The 17,944-nt window shown below is 34.9% G+C and overlaps 1 long non-coding RNA gene across 4 annotated transcripts; it reads left to right on the top strand.

The window, feature by feature from the left end:
* Nucleotides 1–218: 218 nt before the first annotated feature.
* Nucleotides 219–17,692, top strand: LOC143643699 (uncharacterized). Of its 4 annotated transcripts, XR_013156332.1 has the most exons (4): nt 219–434; nt 4,346–4,461; nt 16,022–16,144; nt 17,487–17,692. It is a non-coding gene; the product is annotated as an uncharacterized LOC143643699 (long non-coding RNA). The 4 variants fall into 4 exon arrangements; XR_013156333.1 differs by lacking the exon at nt 17,487–17,692 and having other exon boundaries at nt 4,384–4,461; nt 16,022–16,189; XR_013156331.1 differs by lacking the exon at nt 17,487–17,692 and having other exon boundaries at nt 16,022–16,189.
* Nucleotides 17,693–17,944: the final 252 nt, after the last annotated feature.

Genomic DNA, 17,944 nt, shown 5'->3' with positions numbered 1-17,944 from the left:
GCAGTTTTACAACCCCAAAGAATTAGATTCAGCCAACAACTGCACAAGCTTGGAAATAGATTCCACTGAGAACTTCCCAATAATAAACCAACTGGTCTATACTTTGATTTTGCCCTTGTGACACTTGAGGCAGAGAAACCACTTAGAATTGTGACATAATAAATGTACATTGTTTTATGCTGCTAAATTTTGTTACAGCAGCAAAAATAAACCAATACTATGTCTAAAACCATGGCTCTGGCCATTTATCTATCTTCCAGGAAGTTTTACAATGTCCATGTAAATATACGTACAAAAATTGTTATAGTAAGAGGGAAGGTGCCGCTTTACTGCATTCACCAGAGTCAAATGAATATCAGAGCTAATAAGTATAGCTAGTATACCCTATATCTTACATATTATATAGACTGAAGAAAGAGACCTGGGAAACACGAGTAAGTACTTTTATCATTTAAATTATCTAGATAAGAGGCAGTGAGAGTGGTGTTATTAATAGAGCTAGACATGAGAGCATGAGTTGAATAATAATTTATACAAACAAATAATCTGTTTTCAGGGTAGGGCAAAAGGGATTACATAGTAAAATATACCAGTTTTCATTCCTGGGTAATTAGAAGAATGGTAGTTCTATTGAAAGAAATAAAGAAATGGAAGTGTTGCATGCAGCCTTACGAATCCAAGTTATCTTCAGCTCTGGGCATGCTGAATTAGAGTAGACAGAGAAGTCCTTGAGTCAGTGGTGAACACAGATTAGAGCTCAGTTAGAGTTGAAGGCTGGGATGATAGTGCAGAGGTCATTATTTTAGAGAAGATGAGTGAACCTGTGTGATTTGTGTGCATTCCTTGTATGTGTTGAGTTGTGTCCTCTAAAAAGATATGTTCAAGTTGTAGCCCAAGTCCGATGAAAGCAACCCTATTTGAAAATTGGATCTGTTTCAGTTTGATAAAGCTGCCAGAATGCAATACACCAGAAATGGGTAGGCTTTCAAAATGGGGATTTATTAGTTTGCAAATTTACAGTTCTCAGTCAATGAAAACGTCCCAATTAAGGCATCAACAGGAAGATACCTTCTATGAAGACAGGCTGCTGGCATCTGGGGTTCCTCTGTCACATCATGTGTGACATGAGACACATGGCCAGCATCTGCTGCTCCTTCACTCCCGGGATTTGTTGCTTTCACCTCCTGGTTCCTGTAACCTCCTCTGAGGGTCCTCTCTTAGCTCTGTTGGGGTTTTTTCTTTCAGGTCTGTCCAAATTCTTGTGTGTTTCCCTCTCTAAACTCTCTCTGCTTTGTCTGTCCTTTATCCTCTCATAAAGGACTCTGGTAAAAAAAGGATTAAGACCCACCTTGAATGGGTGGGGTGCATCTCAGCTGAAATAACCTAGCCAAAAGGTCCCACATACAATAGTTCTGTATGCACAGGAATGGATTTTAAAAGCATGGCATTTTCTGGGGTACATAGTAGGTTCAAACCAGCACAGGATCTTTTGAAAATGTGTCAGTGATAATGAGGTCAAGATAGATTAGTGTTACCCCCTAATCCAATCTTAACGAAGGGAAGAATTTGGCACATATAGAAAGACAGAGGGGAGAAAGTTTGGTGTTGACTGAGGCACAGTTTAAATCCCAGCTATTGCAGACAAACCAACAAAAAGGCACGGGGAGGATTCTCCTCTACAGATTTTGGACTTCAAGCCTCCAGAATGGTGAAACAACAAATTCCGTTATTTTAAGCCATCTAGTCTTTGGTACTTGGAAGCTAAGATACTACCCAAGAATGGATTTTTAAGTAAAGAAATGGACTGGGACAAAATTTAGAAAACGAAAGGTTAAAAACATTCAACTTCAATGAACCTCAGTGAAAATAAGGATATTTACCCTAGTAAGTGGTATTACAGCAATTTGTTTTTTTTAGAGTGGTGGGAGGAGGAAATTTCAAAGCACTTGGATCACAGAGTACTAAAGAAATAAAAAGTGATGTAGAAATAGAATTAGTTTTCTCAGAATTTGACTGAGAAAAAGAACTGCAAACAGGAATGTAAAAGGTAATAGTACTTCACTAAACCAAATACCTCAGAAATAATAAGGAACAGTAATGATGAGAACCATTATCCTTGAGGTAAAATACAGAAAAGAGAGAAGCAGGCCACACTACTTTCTATGGCTATAAATCACTTCTATGGTTGCTATACCTGCTCCCCAGTCTCTAAACTGATTTCTCAGGAGACATCATTTCATCCCTGGTCTTTTGAAGGCATTGCAATGTGTGCAACTCTCCTAGCACTTCTCAACAACTTCAGATAGTCCAACGAACACTCCCATTGTGCTGCTATGGTGGATACTTCTTGGCTCAGTCTTGTATTTCCAGCATGTCACTTGCTGGCAACACTATTTTCTTGGAATTTTCAGATAATGGCAGTAATAACGGGATGCGGGGAGCTCCTCTCAGTTTGCTGTCCCAGGGAACTTCAGTTTAAGCCCGTTTGAATTCTGTTTACAGTTACAATAAAGGGTATTTACCTCAACAGAGATCCATCTCCTATGCATGCTGCATCAAGAAGAACATAACATCCACTGTACCCTATGTACAACTCACTTTTATGCACTCTTACCCAAAATCTATTAGAGATGCTGGGAGGAACCACTAAAATGGTAACATGTTTATTTGCAAATACGGCACTGAAGCACAGTCGGATATGCAATGTTAACATTCACGCCTGGTTTTGAGAAAGCCAAATCAACGTGCAGGAGATCGCAGAAAACTAACTCATAAAAGAAGACCGGTGGACTTCTTGGTTATGTCAATATACAAATTTTTTGATGCATCTTTTTCATCAAAGTAGCTCTTATCATGAAAGAGTGTCATGAAGCAGGCTTAGAAATTTCTTAGGTTGTCTGTACTCTAAAGGCTGATAATCCTCCAATATTTGCCATAATTCCTTAAAATATTGAATGAGCAGTTTGCCCAAAACTGAAGTAATACATTTTTATTTTTTCTTTAGGAACATCTCACCTAAAGGTAAAAAACAGTTTAACATCCAAAGATACAAGTTACTATTTTAATACATTGGCCATATTTAGGAGTGTTAGCACTTTATCTTGAAAGTTTTTTTATGATCTGGTTAACTTCTTAATGATATTTTTTATCACCCTTGTTTTTTATATAGTAGAAATTGAGCCTGAGAAAGCCGAGTTATCTCCTTATGGTAAGAAAATCAATTAGTGGTAGAACTACTTTTAAATCTGTTTAATTTAAAGCCCATGTTCTTGTCAGCTTGCACACTGTGTTGCCTCCCCTTAAACTGATTTTCTCTCTGCAGGTTAAAGCTCACAACAATTTAATGGAACATGTGCTTATACACATATTTCCAAGTTCATATAAACAATAAACATTCAAGATAAAGTACAAAATTATTCAGCATATTTAAGGAAAAGCTTAGGAAACTCTCTGGAATAAAAGAATCACTTCCATGGAACAATGGTTTTCCTCTTCTATTCCATTCTTCATAATTATTGTCAATTTTTGTTTCCACTGAATATTGAATATATACTCCATCTTTGATTAGCACCACAAAATTTAGTGTCTAACCATAATTGGTTTTTTTTTTGGTTTTGTTTATTTTTATTCTATGCACTGTTTGCTGGTATGTTTAAGGTTATGAATAAGTTTAAGAAATAATAGGAAACGAGTTTTCCTCTTGAAAATCTTATCCAACAGTATTAACAAATATCTTATCAAGATTTCAAAAATTCTAATTCTAGTAGGTATTTACCCTGGTCATTAAAGACGTAGGAAGATTTTAAGACATAGTCAACTGTTTATAATACTTTCATAGTATCTTAGCTGAAAAAGAACTAATTTTGACATCAACCAGGCCTAACTGGAATTCTGACTTCACCATTTGCCAGTAAAAATATTGAAACATACAGTCTGTAACCTGTAAATAGGGTCTCTCTACATAATCAAGTTGATTATAAGAACTCAGTGTAAAACACTGAGTATTGTCTCATATTTGTTTCATTCTTGCCATAATTAAAGAGTATATTTAACCACAAGATTAAAAACTGAAGATTCTGCCAAAGCTTTTCTGAGCAAAATCAAAATAATTTTCCCAAACAAACAAAAATTTCAACATGTATCTATTTCTATTGGCCTGAGGATATAGAAGTAATGAATATTTAATGAAAATCAGTTTTCACACCTCTAATGCCCTTTCTACTTTTTCTCCCTTGCCTCTGCTTACAAAAGTGTTTTCATGTTTCATACTTCTTTATATGTAATTCTAGCTATTGAGAAGCTGACTGGCATTGTGTAGAATATGATATGTGATTTGTATTCTTAGCTGACTATTTTCCCACATTTTGCCAATTTCATAATGAGAGAAGAAATATGGTTTCAAAGAGAGAGAAAGAGCAAGAGCAAGAGAGAGACAGCGAAAGCATACAGACAAAAGTGCTGGTAGGTCATCAAGCCTTCCTTTTTCCGTTAAAGATGAAAAATGTAACATAGTTCTCTTGAATATATTGAAATCCAAGTAACTCATTTGTATAATTGCCTCTTACATTCAAGTTATTATCTGCATAATTGTAAGGAGTTGAATGGATAGTACTGCAGTGACTCATATATCTTTGAAATGCAAATTGGCCTGTATTCTTAAAACACAAGACTCTGGAATTAAGCCATAGCACCCAAGTTAGGTGGATGGGAGAGACTCTAAACACAAAAACATTTGACTGCTGCAGTTACTGTATTCAGATGTTTCCATAAATATGCTTTCAATGTAAAAAAGAAAGACAACCAGGCTCAATATATCCAATTATCGAGATGCCCATTAACTGGTCTCTTAACAACACACTAATATTTCCTTTGCTATAACTTTCTAAAAATTTTAAACATGCAATATAGATACAAAAATGACCCACAGCCAAGGACAAAGGGTTTGGTAGATCTCCAAATGCTTCTGGCTGCATGGGTTCTTGTAATTCTTGTGGCTCTCTAGCTTTCTCCAAAATGTTTCCTCTTTTAAAGGATTCCAGTAAACTAATTAAGACCCACTTGGAATGGGTGGAATCACATCTCCCTCTAATAAAATTTAATACCCACAATTTGGCATGTCATATCTCTGGTGGAGATAATCTAATCAAACTTCTAACCTACAGTGTGGTAAAGGGATTAAAAGAAACAGCTGGATCCACAAGATGAATCAGATTGAAACATGGCTATTCTAGGGTACAAAAGCCTTTCAAACCGGCACAACATATATGACAAATATATATTTTGTCAGAGAGATTTTTCTACTCCACTTCTCCTTTTTCCATCAATTCATGGTTTACACATTAAATTGAAACATTTTGGCCTATTAAACCTTGTGTTATATTGGCTCATTAATTCTAGGAGATGGTAATGCATAGAAATGAAAAGAAATGGCAAGACAAAGCTGGGTTTAAATCTGCACTCTGCCCTCAGTAGTTGTGTTACCTTGGATTAGATGCTTCACAATTTTGAAATTCATGTCTTTATAAAATGTGAGTGTTAACAGTACTCTATTCATAAGGTTGCTAGGATAAATGAATGAGACCTGACTGTAGCCATATGTATAATGAGGCTCAGTGAACATAGGCTCCTCTTATTTATCTTTGTTAAGGTTAGAGTAACTAGATTGAGCACACATATTTTGGAGCAACAATATTAAGGCACTAAAAAATAGAGGGAACAAAAATAAGTGGAATATTTCCTATTTATTTTTCAAAGGTATCAACAAATGGTTATAAAAAATATGAATGTATTTACTTGAAAATGACTGAAAGCCCCAACCATCACTTTTTTAACACATAGGGATATAATTTTCTCATCATAAGATACCAGGAGGTATTTTGCTACTAGCATTGATTGGCTTGTGCAGTGACCCCATCTAGGACTCAAGTTTTTCTATCTTAAAAACATTGCCATTTTAGGCTTTTAATTTTTGCTCTTGTGCATTTAGCCTTACGGTTGCAATATGACTGCTTCTGATAGAATCAGCAAGTATGTGTCAATAAAGGAATAAGCAAGGAGGGGTTTTAAGAGGTGGGAAGCCACTTCTATTTCCTTTCATTAGGAAAGCAAATGATTTCACATAATTCCTCAAAAAGTTTTTCCTAATATTTTGGCCAGATCTGTGTCAAACCATCACTGCCATATGTAAGAGACAGGAATATTTTAGGTGGTAAAATTGCTGCCTCAAAAAAAATAAAACGTTTACAGAATAAATGAGAGATAAAGGACATTGGGTGAATTACTTTCAAATCAGCCATAATAGTCAATTTTGGAAATAGAATGATTTTAGACTTTCATATATTCATTTCATGGTTTGATATTTATTGCTTTAGTAGTTAGGTAATATTAATAAAGTTGGTGGAGAAACAATATTCCCAATTCTTCCTTTCCATAAAATCAATGAAAATTGAAAAAAAAAACTATCAAAATCAATTTTCTCAGGACTATACAACAGTCTTAAGAGTGTTTATTCAACAAATCAGATGATTTTTTTGTAAAAACAGTGGATTCCATGATATGTTAAATTGCCCCAGCCATTTACCATTCTTCAGTTCAGGGTAGCGATGAAAATTTCAACTCTCCTTCTCAGTTCTGGAGGAAACAAAATGGACCTTGTTCACACAGAATTGAAAATGATCTCTTCTGATCAAACTGTTAACTCCTGGGAGATTGGCTGAAAAGGCAGCTTAAGAAGAAAAGGTTACAGAATAACACATCCATTGTGATGATTTGAAGCTGTAGGCACCCCAGAAAAGATCATGTTCTTAAAGCTAATCTGTTCCTTTGAGTGTGAATGGGTCCTTTTGATTTGGTTATTTCACTTGAGGTATGCCCCAGATGGGTCTTAATCCTTTTACTGGAGTATTTTATAAGTGATGAAATCAGAGAAGCACACAGAGAAGCTTAGAGAAAGAAAAGCCAGAGAAGCTGAGAGAGAAGAACACACAGAAACCAGAGAGAAAACACAGAAATAGAGAGGAAGCCACTGAACCCAAAAGCTAGAAGCAACAAAGCCCATGAGAAAAGGGAGAGACCAGCAGACATCACCATGTGTCTCACCAGGTGACAGAAGAGCCCAAGATCACCGGTAGCTGGTCCTTCTGGAGAAAACATTGCCTTTTGATGCCATGATTTGGACATTTTCAATGCCTCAGAATTGTAAATTTGTAATTTAATAAATCCCCGTTGTAAAAGCCTATCCATTTCTGGCATATTGTGTTTTGTCAGCTTTAGCAAACCAAAACACCCATAAGAGCTTTGAAAATATCTCACATATGCCTTCAAAACTATAAGATCATGCAAACATATAGGTCAGTGTGTAAGCTCCAGTAAGTCCTGAGAAGATCTTAATCTATTACCCCTCGCTGAATCTGATGCAGGAGGATAAATCTAAGGCAGACTTGTAAGTAAATCAATTGAAGGTATGATCCAATATGCACACAGAGTCTTCAATTCTCAAAGACTCAAAGATTTTTTTTGGTCCCAGGGATTTAGGGAAATTTTTGGACAATAAACAGCTGACCAATAAAATAGGGAAGCAGAAACTTCAGTGGCCACACATCAAAAAGAATATAGACTTTACAGAATTTGTTAAGAAAAAAAAATTAAACAATAAACAGTACAATAAGCAAAAAAAAGAAAAATATCTTGGGGCAGGAAGAGAATATTATTTCCAGAGTTGACACACTATAACATGAAAAATTCCCAGTTTTCAACCAAAAATTATTAGGTGTTTTAGTTTGCTAAAGCTACCAGAATACAATATACCAAAATTGACTGGTTTTATAAAGGGAATTTATTAAGTTACAAGGTTACAGTTCTAAGACTTAAAAATATCTGAACTAAGGCATCCAGATAAACATACCTTGACTCTGAAGAAAGGCCAGTGTCTATCACGTGGGAAGGCACATGCTGGCATCTGCTGGTCTTTGTTCCTGTTTCCACTGCTTCCAGCTTCTGATTGCAGTGAATTCCTCTCTAATGTTTGCCCTCACTTAGCTTTTCCAGAGTAAAACTCTAGGTTTCATCTCTTTGCTTAGCAACTCTCAGAGCCAGAGATTTCTTCTCTTCAGGTTCTGGCTATTTCTGTGAGTTCTTTCTTAGGACCTGGGCTTTTTCTGTCTTGATCTCCAAATGTCTGCATCTATGTCAGTTCTGAACTCTTTCTTTCTCCTTGAGTTCTTTTAAGAACTGCCGCAAACTAATTAAGACCCAACTTGAATGGACAGAGTTACATCTCCGTGTAACCAAAAAAGTCACACCGACAATTGGGTGTGTTACATCTCCATGAAACAACTTAATCAAGAGGTCCTACCTTACAATATTGAATCAAGGTAAAAAGAACATGGCTGCCCCACAAGATTGGATTAGGATTAAAAGAACATGACTTTTCTGGGGTGCATAACGGTTTTCAACTAGCACACAAGGCATGCAAAGAAACAAGATAACATGACCCATACATAAGGGGAAAAACACAAATAATAGAAACTGTGCCTGAGGAAGCTCATAAGCCTTTGCTTACTAGACAAAGGTTTTGAGTCAACTATTTTAAATATGTTCAATGATCTAAATTAAATCATGTCTAAAAAAATTAAGGAAAGTGTGAAAACAATGCCTCACCATACAGAGAATATCAATAAAATAGGAGAAAGTACAAAAAGCAATGAAACAAATTCTAGAGCTGAGAAACACCATAACTAAAATAAAATTTCACAGTGATAAATGATAAAAGCAATGAACTCCAAGTAGAATAAACTCAAAGAGGCCTCCACCAAAGCACATGGTAACTAAGCTGTCAAAAGCCACAATGAAAGAATCTAGGAATGGGCTAGAGAATTTACTCATCCTATACAAGGGATCCTAAATAAGATTAATAGCTGATTTCACAGGTATTTCAGGGGACAGAAGGCAGTATAATGATATATTTGGAGTGAAAGGAATAAAAAGTCAATCAAGAATTCTACATCTGCAAACTATCCTTCAAGAATGAAAGAGAAAATAAAACATTGTCAGATTAAAAGAAAAAGCTGAAAGAATTTATCACTAGAAGACCTGGCCTACCTAAAAGGGATGTTAGAAGAAGTCCTTCACACTGAAATACAAGGAAACTTGATAGTAATACAAAGTCATGCAAAGAAATAATAAACTTCATCAAGTGGAAAGTTCAGAAATAGATCCTTAGAACTATGGCCAATTGATTTTTGACAGGGCTCCCAAGCCCACTCAACTAGGACAGAACAGTTTCATCAATAAATGGTGTTGGGAGAGCTGGATATCCATGATCAGAAGAATGAAAAAGGATCCCTATCTCACGCCCTACCAAAAATTAACTTAAAATCGATCAAAGACCTAAATATAAGAAACAATACCATAAAAATTCTAGAAGAAAATGTAGGGAAACATCTTGGAGATCTATCTAGTGATAGGTGGTAGTTTCTTAGACTTTATACACAAAGCACAAGCAACAAAAGCAAAAATAGATAAATGGGAACTCCTCAAAATTGAACACTTCAGGATTTCAGAGGACTTTGTCAAAGGATGGAAAGACCACAAACCAACTCAGTGGGAGAAAATACTTGGCAACCACATATCTGATAAGAGTTTAATATCCAGAATATTTGAAGAAATCTAACTCAACAATAAAAAGAAAAAAAAAACAATTAAATAATGAGCAAAAGATGTGAATAGACATTTTTCCAGAGAGGAACTAGAGATGGCTATAAAGCACATGAAAATATTGTCAGCTTCACTAGCTTTTAGAGAAATGAAAATCAAAACCACAATGAGATATCAACTCAGACCTATTAGAATGGCTGTTATTAAACAAACAGGAAACTACAAGTATTGGAGAGGATGTGGAGAAATTGGAACATGTATTCACTGCTAGTGGGACTGTAAAATAGTCTAGACTCTGTGGACGACAATTCAGTGGTTCCTCAGCAAGCTAAATATAAAGTTGCCTTATGACCCCAGCAATCCCACTACTATGGATATACCCAGAAGACCTGACAGCAGGGACATGAACAGATATCTGCACATGGATGTTCATAGTTTCGGCATTAATCCCAATTGCTGAAAGATGGGAAAAAAACAAATGCCCATCAACAGATGAATGGATAGACAACTGCGGTATGTGCATACTATGGAATATTCTTCAGCGATAAGATAGAATAAAGTCCTGAAGGATGTGACAACATGGATGAACCTTGAGAACATTGTGTTAAGTGAAATAAGTCAGATACAAAAGGACACATGTTGTATGATCTCACTGATATGAGCTAGTTATAATATGTGAACTCATAACATAAAATATTGAATAGAGTTTACCAAGACATAGGATGCAGCTAAAGAATGGGGAGCAGTTGCTTAATAAGTGCAGAATGCCTAACTAGATTGAACTTAAAACATTTGGAAATGGACAGAGGTGATGGTAACGTGTTATTGTGAGAGTGATCAACAGTGATCTGACTGGCATGTGACTGTGGTAGAAAAGGGAGGTTTAGAGTCATGTATGTCACCAGAAGGAAAGTTGGAGGCTAAGACAAGGGAATGTATAACATATGAATCTTGTGGTGGACAAGCCCTTGATTGACAGTACAAACACAAAGTATTTCTTTCACTAGAGCAAAGGCACGACACTATTAGAAGGCAGTCATAATAAAGAAATTTACGGGGAAAATGGGCCTATTGCAAAGTATGGATTATAGTTAACAGTAATATTTTAATACTCTTCAACAGTCCCAAATACACTACACCAATAATTTACTTTGGATAGTTTACTTATGGTGTGCAAATATACAAATATATCTCAACAAAACTGAAAAGAATAATAATCTGAAAAGGACTTCAAAAATAATTTAAAAATTGATTATCTCCTAAAAAAATAAATAATGAACCCTAGTAAAGGCAGCTACATAGGTAAATATAAAAGTTGGCACTATCTTATTTTTGTTTTGTAACACCTCTTCTCAGTTACAATATGAATTAAAATCTAAATGCATAAAAGTCATTATAAATCTAGGCTGATAGCCACACAATGGATATATAGATTTTTTTTTTTTAAGTAACAATGTAAGGGGGGAAAACTGTTTTGAGCAGAGTTTTTGCATGCTATTGAAGCTAAGTTGGTATCAGTTCAAACTAGATTGTTACATATTTAGATTGTTAAATATAATTTAAGAATTCCAGGATTGTTCATTGTTATCACTATGGTAATCATTAAGAAAATAACAAAAATATACAGAAAAGGAAATGAGGAGAGAAACAAAATAGTATACTAAAAGCAAACAAAAAACTCAAACATAAAATAAGGCAGTTTTGGAGCAATTAAGAACAAAAATGGTATGATATAAGTAGAAAAACAAATCACAAATGGCAGCTTTTCCATAAATTAGCAATCACTTTAAGTGAAAAGAGATTCAAATCACCAATCAAAAGACTACTGACCATACAGGAATAAGAATTTTTACAAGGGAATGCTATGAACAGTTGTGTACCAGTATATTAGATAACCTAGGTGAAGTGGGAAATTGCCTAAAAACCCACAAACAGCAAAAGCTGACTCAAAAATAATTAGAAAATATGTATAGACATGTAACAAATAACAGGGTTGAATCAGTAATCAAACAACTTTCAAGTTGTTGCAATCAAACAACTTTCACCATCAAATCAGATGGCTTTAGGCATATTGCCCACAAACTTTCCCAGAAATAGAGGGAACACTTCACGACTCATTCTATGAGACCAGTATTACTCTGATACAAAAACCAGACAAATATATTACCAAAAAAAAAAAGTAGAAACCAATATCTCTTATGAATATAGATGCATATATATTCAATAAAATACTGGCAAACCAAACCCATAACTGATTAAAAGATTTTACACCAATCATAATTGGTTATGATTACCCCAAGAATGTAAGGGTAGTTCAACATAAGAAAAAACAATCAATGTACTACACCAGATTAATGTAATAAAGGAGAAAAAGGAAACATGATCATCTCTATAAACACAGAAAAATCATTTGACAAATCAAGTGACCTTTCATGATATAATCATTAAACTGATTAGAAATAGAAGACAAATTTCTCAATCTGTTTAAGGTTATCTATATATAACCTACAACTAATATCTTAGTCAATTGTAAAAGGCTGAAAGATTTCCCCTAAAATCAGGAAGAAGACAAAACTCTCTGCTCTCACCACTTCTATTCAACATCTTACTAGAAGTTCTAACCAGGGAAATGGGGCAGGAAAAAGAAATAAAATGCCACTAACTTTTCATTTTTCACGGGTCTTGTCTAAAAGCTTTAATTAATCTGCAGTGGAAAACAGTTACTTTGCAACTGAATATTTTTCTGTACCTTTTTTGTTTCTTTTCCTTTTTTCCTGAAAATGGTACTAGCAACAGGTCAAAGTGTCCCTTGAAGAAATTATTCCCATTCAATCTCCTGTCGTATCACTGTCCCCTAACCACACCTTTCCTTCAGCTCTTTATATTCCTGGTACACTGAATTTCTTTCTTTTTCTGTAAAATGCCAAGTATATACCACTTCACGGCTGTTACACTTGCATCCACCTATTGAAAAGTCCCTACCTGTTTGCCACTGTGCTGCTATTCCTGTTTCCTCTTCATCATTCAGATGCAATTCAAATGTTAGAAAACACTCAATAAATATGTACAAGGTGACCAAATCAAGGAGCTTAGTTAATGTTGGTACCACAGATAATAAAGAAAAGTGAAATTATTGCCCACAAAATGTCAGGCACTATAATAAACTTACAAAATAAGTTCTTGTTTTGTTTTGTTAATGGAAAAGCTTTTTTCAAAACTTCTGAATCCTTTAACTCTTTTCTTTCTTTACCACTTGCTAATATCACTAAAATTTTTATAAGCCTTCTGGATAGTAAGTGAATATTACCTAAAAATCAAAATTACGTAGAAATGCATTTTCTTATTGAATCAAGAATTCGATGGAAAATGGAAACACTAACCCTGAGAGAAGTCAATTGGGAATGTTGTGGCTGAGAAATAGTTCTATCCAAGCTAGGTGTTTTAGTTTCCAAGACTGTTATAACAAAATACCATGAGCAGGTTAGCTTAAACAACAGAAATTTAATGACTCAAAGTTTGGTGGCTAGAAGTCCAAAACTAAGGGATCAACAGGTCATTTCTTCTCCAAAGTCTAGAGCATTCTGTTGGTGGTTTGTTGGCATTCAATCTCTGCTTCTAGCACATGGTGAGACGTCTTTTTGTCTCCTTCTGTGGCTTCTACTTCCATGTCCAAATTTCCTCTGCTTATAAGGACCACAATCATACTACCCTGACTTAGTCTGATTGTATCTTGATTAGGTCTTTAATGCTCTATTTACAAATGAGTTCATACCCACAGGGTTAGAGGTTAAGACTTGAACATGTCATTGTTGGAAACATTAGTCAATCCAACACAATGGATAAATAGTTCTTCTCAACTCCGAACTTAACTCAGGAATACTTGCTCATTCAACTAATTTTGGCTTTTCCTCTGCTTCAGTGTGTTATAGATTATACTCTGAGGTCCAATGTAATCTTTAGATTATTTTCTCCTTTCCCAAGCGATATTCTTAAAAGTTTACCAAGTTCAAATATCTGCTCAAGGTTGCACAGTATAAGGTAGTATCAGTAAAGAGTGCTGTAGTATGGATGACTTTGACATTCCTGTCTACCGAAGTGAATTTATCATCTTTCAACTGTTAGGTTTATTAAACAACACAAAAATTTCAAAGTTCCTAATCCCTATTAACATCAGGACTATGAGATTCTGAGCTTCTGAACTTTTCAGAGACCAGACTGTTTTGGGAAATTTTACTGTCAAGAAGTAATAGTAAACATGATCAACTGCATCTAAACTAAAAAGTACAAATTTGATTTTCTCTAAAAAGTGATTATTTGACTCAGAGATAAAATGCAACTTTCAAATATATAAGACATTTTATGTTTGTGTCATTTGAATTTTCACATTATAGAAAATAATGTATCCTGTGTTTGGATATGTAAATAAATTCCTGTCTTAGCAGATCAATAAAAATGAAGGCCCAGTAGCAAAATTCTTATACAGTAGATGAAACAGGGTGGTAAATATTTTCCAGGGTCTTTTGCCACATTGAAACTCAGGCTTTGATTTAAAGCTTGAATTTTTAGCAAAGAAAAGTAATGTTCATACTCAGTACATAAGAATTTTAATTCATTTAACATTGATCAAATCTAAGAAAAAAAGGTTTGTATTGCTATCATATTTCCTAGCTTTCATTATTATGTTAACCACTAGACTGTTCACACAATATTTATTTGTTTACAAAAAGTTTGATAAAGTGCAGAATTGTTAGAAATTATGAAACTGTCTGTGTCATTTACAAAGCCTGTGAAATAATTGATTGATGACTTGGTGCCTCATTCTATAGCTGGCTTAAAAGGTTACCTCTTCACTGATAAAGTCTAGCATGAGACCTGGCAATGCAAACTACTGATGACATATCTAAACAGGAAAAAAGGAATTGTGATTGTGAAATTCCATTTGGGAATCTGTTTTAAGACTTCACATTTTAGAGTTAGTTTACTCTGTTTTCTTCTGTTTATAAACTAGTGTTTTAGACCACAGTGATTGCTTCAGGATGCTGCAATGAAAGTATATGAATTTTCTTCTAGGAGATAAGACAGTATAATTAAGTGCCTATGGATTCTATTCTCCAATTCCTTACCTAAACTGAAAACTGACTTTTCCCCTGAACCATGTGCACTTACAAGCTTTTTGCAGTGGAGAATGATGATAGAAATGCTGTCATTTGTTAAGGGATCACTGTGTGTCCAGTCCTCTGCTCAGCATTTCATAGACATTGCCTCATTTTCAGAACAATAATCCCCTGAGTATGATGTTATCATTAAAGTTTTATAGAACCTGAGTTTCAGAAAACCTTAATAACCTAATGACACAAACCTCAATGGTAGCAGCATTCATGCTGCAAAACCCTTGCTCTTGAACACTGAAGTCCCTACTCCCCCTATATCATTAGACCACTAGTGAGGAACCTTGGTATTCTCCAAGTCATTACTGCTGCTTCCTCCTCACCACACCTCCAAGCTCACGAAGAGAAGTTTCTCCTAATATTATGCAATCCTGTTAATCTTTTCATGTCACTTCGCAAATATTATGTGCATATCTGGTTTATTCCCCTACATCTGTCAAACCCTTTGTCCCTGGCTGTTGGTCAGTATAGTATTCATATTGACAATCCATTATTTTATACCTTGATCTCAGCAACTCAATTATTTATCCAGGGCTTTGCACATCGACTTCAGCAAACTATACCTGGGGATGCATCTGAATCTTGTCTGAATCCCCAAATAACTCAAATATGAAATATCAAACTTTAATATCTCACTCAGCAAAACCACTTGTTCCTTTTCTATTATTCTCACTACTATTTTTCTTTTTCTCCTCAGTACCTTCCATGTCTTGATCTCTTGTTATCCCAGTTTATTCTTGTATTTTTTCACTCATTTTAATATAACTAAAATGATTAACAAAACATTAATAATAAATGATGTTATCAATTTTTAGTGACTATGTACTAAATGTTTTATGTTTAATCATATCTGAAGAATATAGAGGTAAAACAAAGCACCAAAACTTACAAGTAAGTAAATGTGATATTTAGGGTAATTGCACATCTGTCTGTGTAATTTCAAATTCATATTCTTTTCACTATGCCATGCACCATTGAGATAGTGCAGGTACAGTAATTTGAACATCTCTCCAATTTTTGTCATATCTTTTCTCACCTGTTCTGAAAATCTCTACCTCTGATTTATCAATAGAATCATCATTCTCAATGGGAATGGCATTGTTTTGAGAGGTTGAAAGTTATTTCTTGGAGGAGTGAAAAAATATACAGACTTTTGATTAGTTCTCATGTTTCTAACCTCATTGTTTTCTTTTTCTTAGTGGGATACATCTGATCGCTCAGTCTTAGCCTCTATAGAGTTTTGTGGAGCAACCCAGCTCTCTATTTTCTGGATCCCTCCCTGTAAGCGCACTGAGCCGTGACTTCCTCTCCCCGATACAGAGGTTATCAATTTTCCATCTACTTCCTGTGTTAAAAAAAATTATTTGCAGTGGCTTGTGTGCTGAATAATCTTCTCTTGTTTGCTTTGCAAGTATGGATGCCTACATATTTTTATCCCTTTACCACCATTTTAATCTATTCTTGGTGAAAACGAAGTGAAAGATTATTAAGCCATCTTTAACTAGAGATCTTGTACACTTATATTATAATCCCTATTCTATTTACCTATATCTGTCACAAGACCATGAATCCTTAAGAACAGAGGCCATTAATTTATTTCTTTAATCTTCAGATCCAACCATGGTGCTCAAACAACACTAAATTATTTCAGATATGAAAAAAAGGAAGAGAGAGAGAGCCAGAGGGAGAGGGAGAGAGAGGAGAAAGAAGGTGGGAGGGAAGGAAGGAAGGAAGGAAGGAAGGCAGGGAGGGAGGGAGGAAAGGAAGAAGGGAGGAAAGAGGGAAGAAAAGGGAGATAGAATTCTTTAGGGTTTGTAATCTAGAGACTTGACTTGAAATTCAGAATTGGTCTTTTTTTAAGCCTTGTGAACCATGAAAATGTATTTCACATCTCTGGGCATCAGTATTCTTATGGATAAATTGGAAATGATACTATCCATTCCATGTAATCAAAGGGAATTCCTAAAATAAGATCAGATAATGAACATGAATATATTTGATGTGTTGTATATACTTACAAAATATAAGGAGGTATTATTTGATGAATTTTGACTTTTGAAAATCACTGTATGGGGCACTGATATATTGATGAATATTAATTTCACAAACATTTGTTTCACTCTTACCCTCTGTCAAATGTTTGTTCTTAGCGCTAGAGATAGCAGTGACCATAGAGACCAACCCCAACCACGTGGCCACTTTTTCTTCTATTGCTTTTGTCTAGAGAGGCTTAAGATGTGTTTCCTCTTTAACTCATTATATTTTATATCCCAGAATAGACTGAGGTTGGGATTTTGAAGCTTATTCCTTTTTAACTACATCACTATTGAAAAGCTTCAGTATTTTTCCCCTTAATTCATCAGTTTGGAATGGAAATTGATAATATAACTTCTAATCATGAATGATGATAATCACTATTAAACAACTTTTCTCTAAACTTTAATCCATGTATTTTAGGACAATTTCATAAATGCCTTGGGAATAGTGTTGGGTCAGAGTTTGAACTGTGACTTGCATCCTACCCTGCTGTCCCACAATCTGTACACCTACACGACTAATATGTGTGAGGCTTCCCTTATTGTACTGACAAAAAGCAGAGGGAATAAAAATATAAGCAAAGGTATAAAAAACCACCTCATATTTTAATATGATTTTTTCTTTTAGATATGGTTAAGGAGTTCAATGAAGAAAACCTCATCAGAGATTCTGGGAACATACTCAATGAGCCATGAATGGTCACGGCCCTCAGATGCTAAATGGTCAGGCACATGTTCATAAGTCACTAGGCAGGCATACGATACAGTTGGAAGGATAAAGTTGGAGTCATAGAGACTCCATTTTAAATCCACACAATGTTGACTTGAATGAGTTAGTGGATCTCTCTGAATTCTTATCTATTTGTCTTTAAAAAAGTAAATAAATAAGATTAAATTTATAAGGAGCCTATCATAAGACTTAATATACACTTAACTTCAACACATATCCATTCGTATTTGTGATACTATATACTAAGCACTTGCCCACGACCCATGCATCTAATGGGAAGATATATAAGGTTCTAGGCTATAACACTGAAGGGTGATAAAATCCTTGATGGAAAAAGTATATTGTTTTATAGAAAA

Source organism: Tamandua tetradactyla, chromosome 8 (assembly GCF_023851605.1).
Source record: "Tamandua tetradactyla isolate mTamTet1 chromosome 8, mTamTet1.pri, whole genome shotgun sequence".
Lineage (NCBI taxonomy): Eukaryota > Metazoa > Chordata > Mammalia > Pilosa > Myrmecophagidae > Tamandua > Tamandua tetradactyla.
Note: the sequence above shows the minus strand (reverse complement) of the source record. Positions and strands in the feature narration are given on the sequence as shown.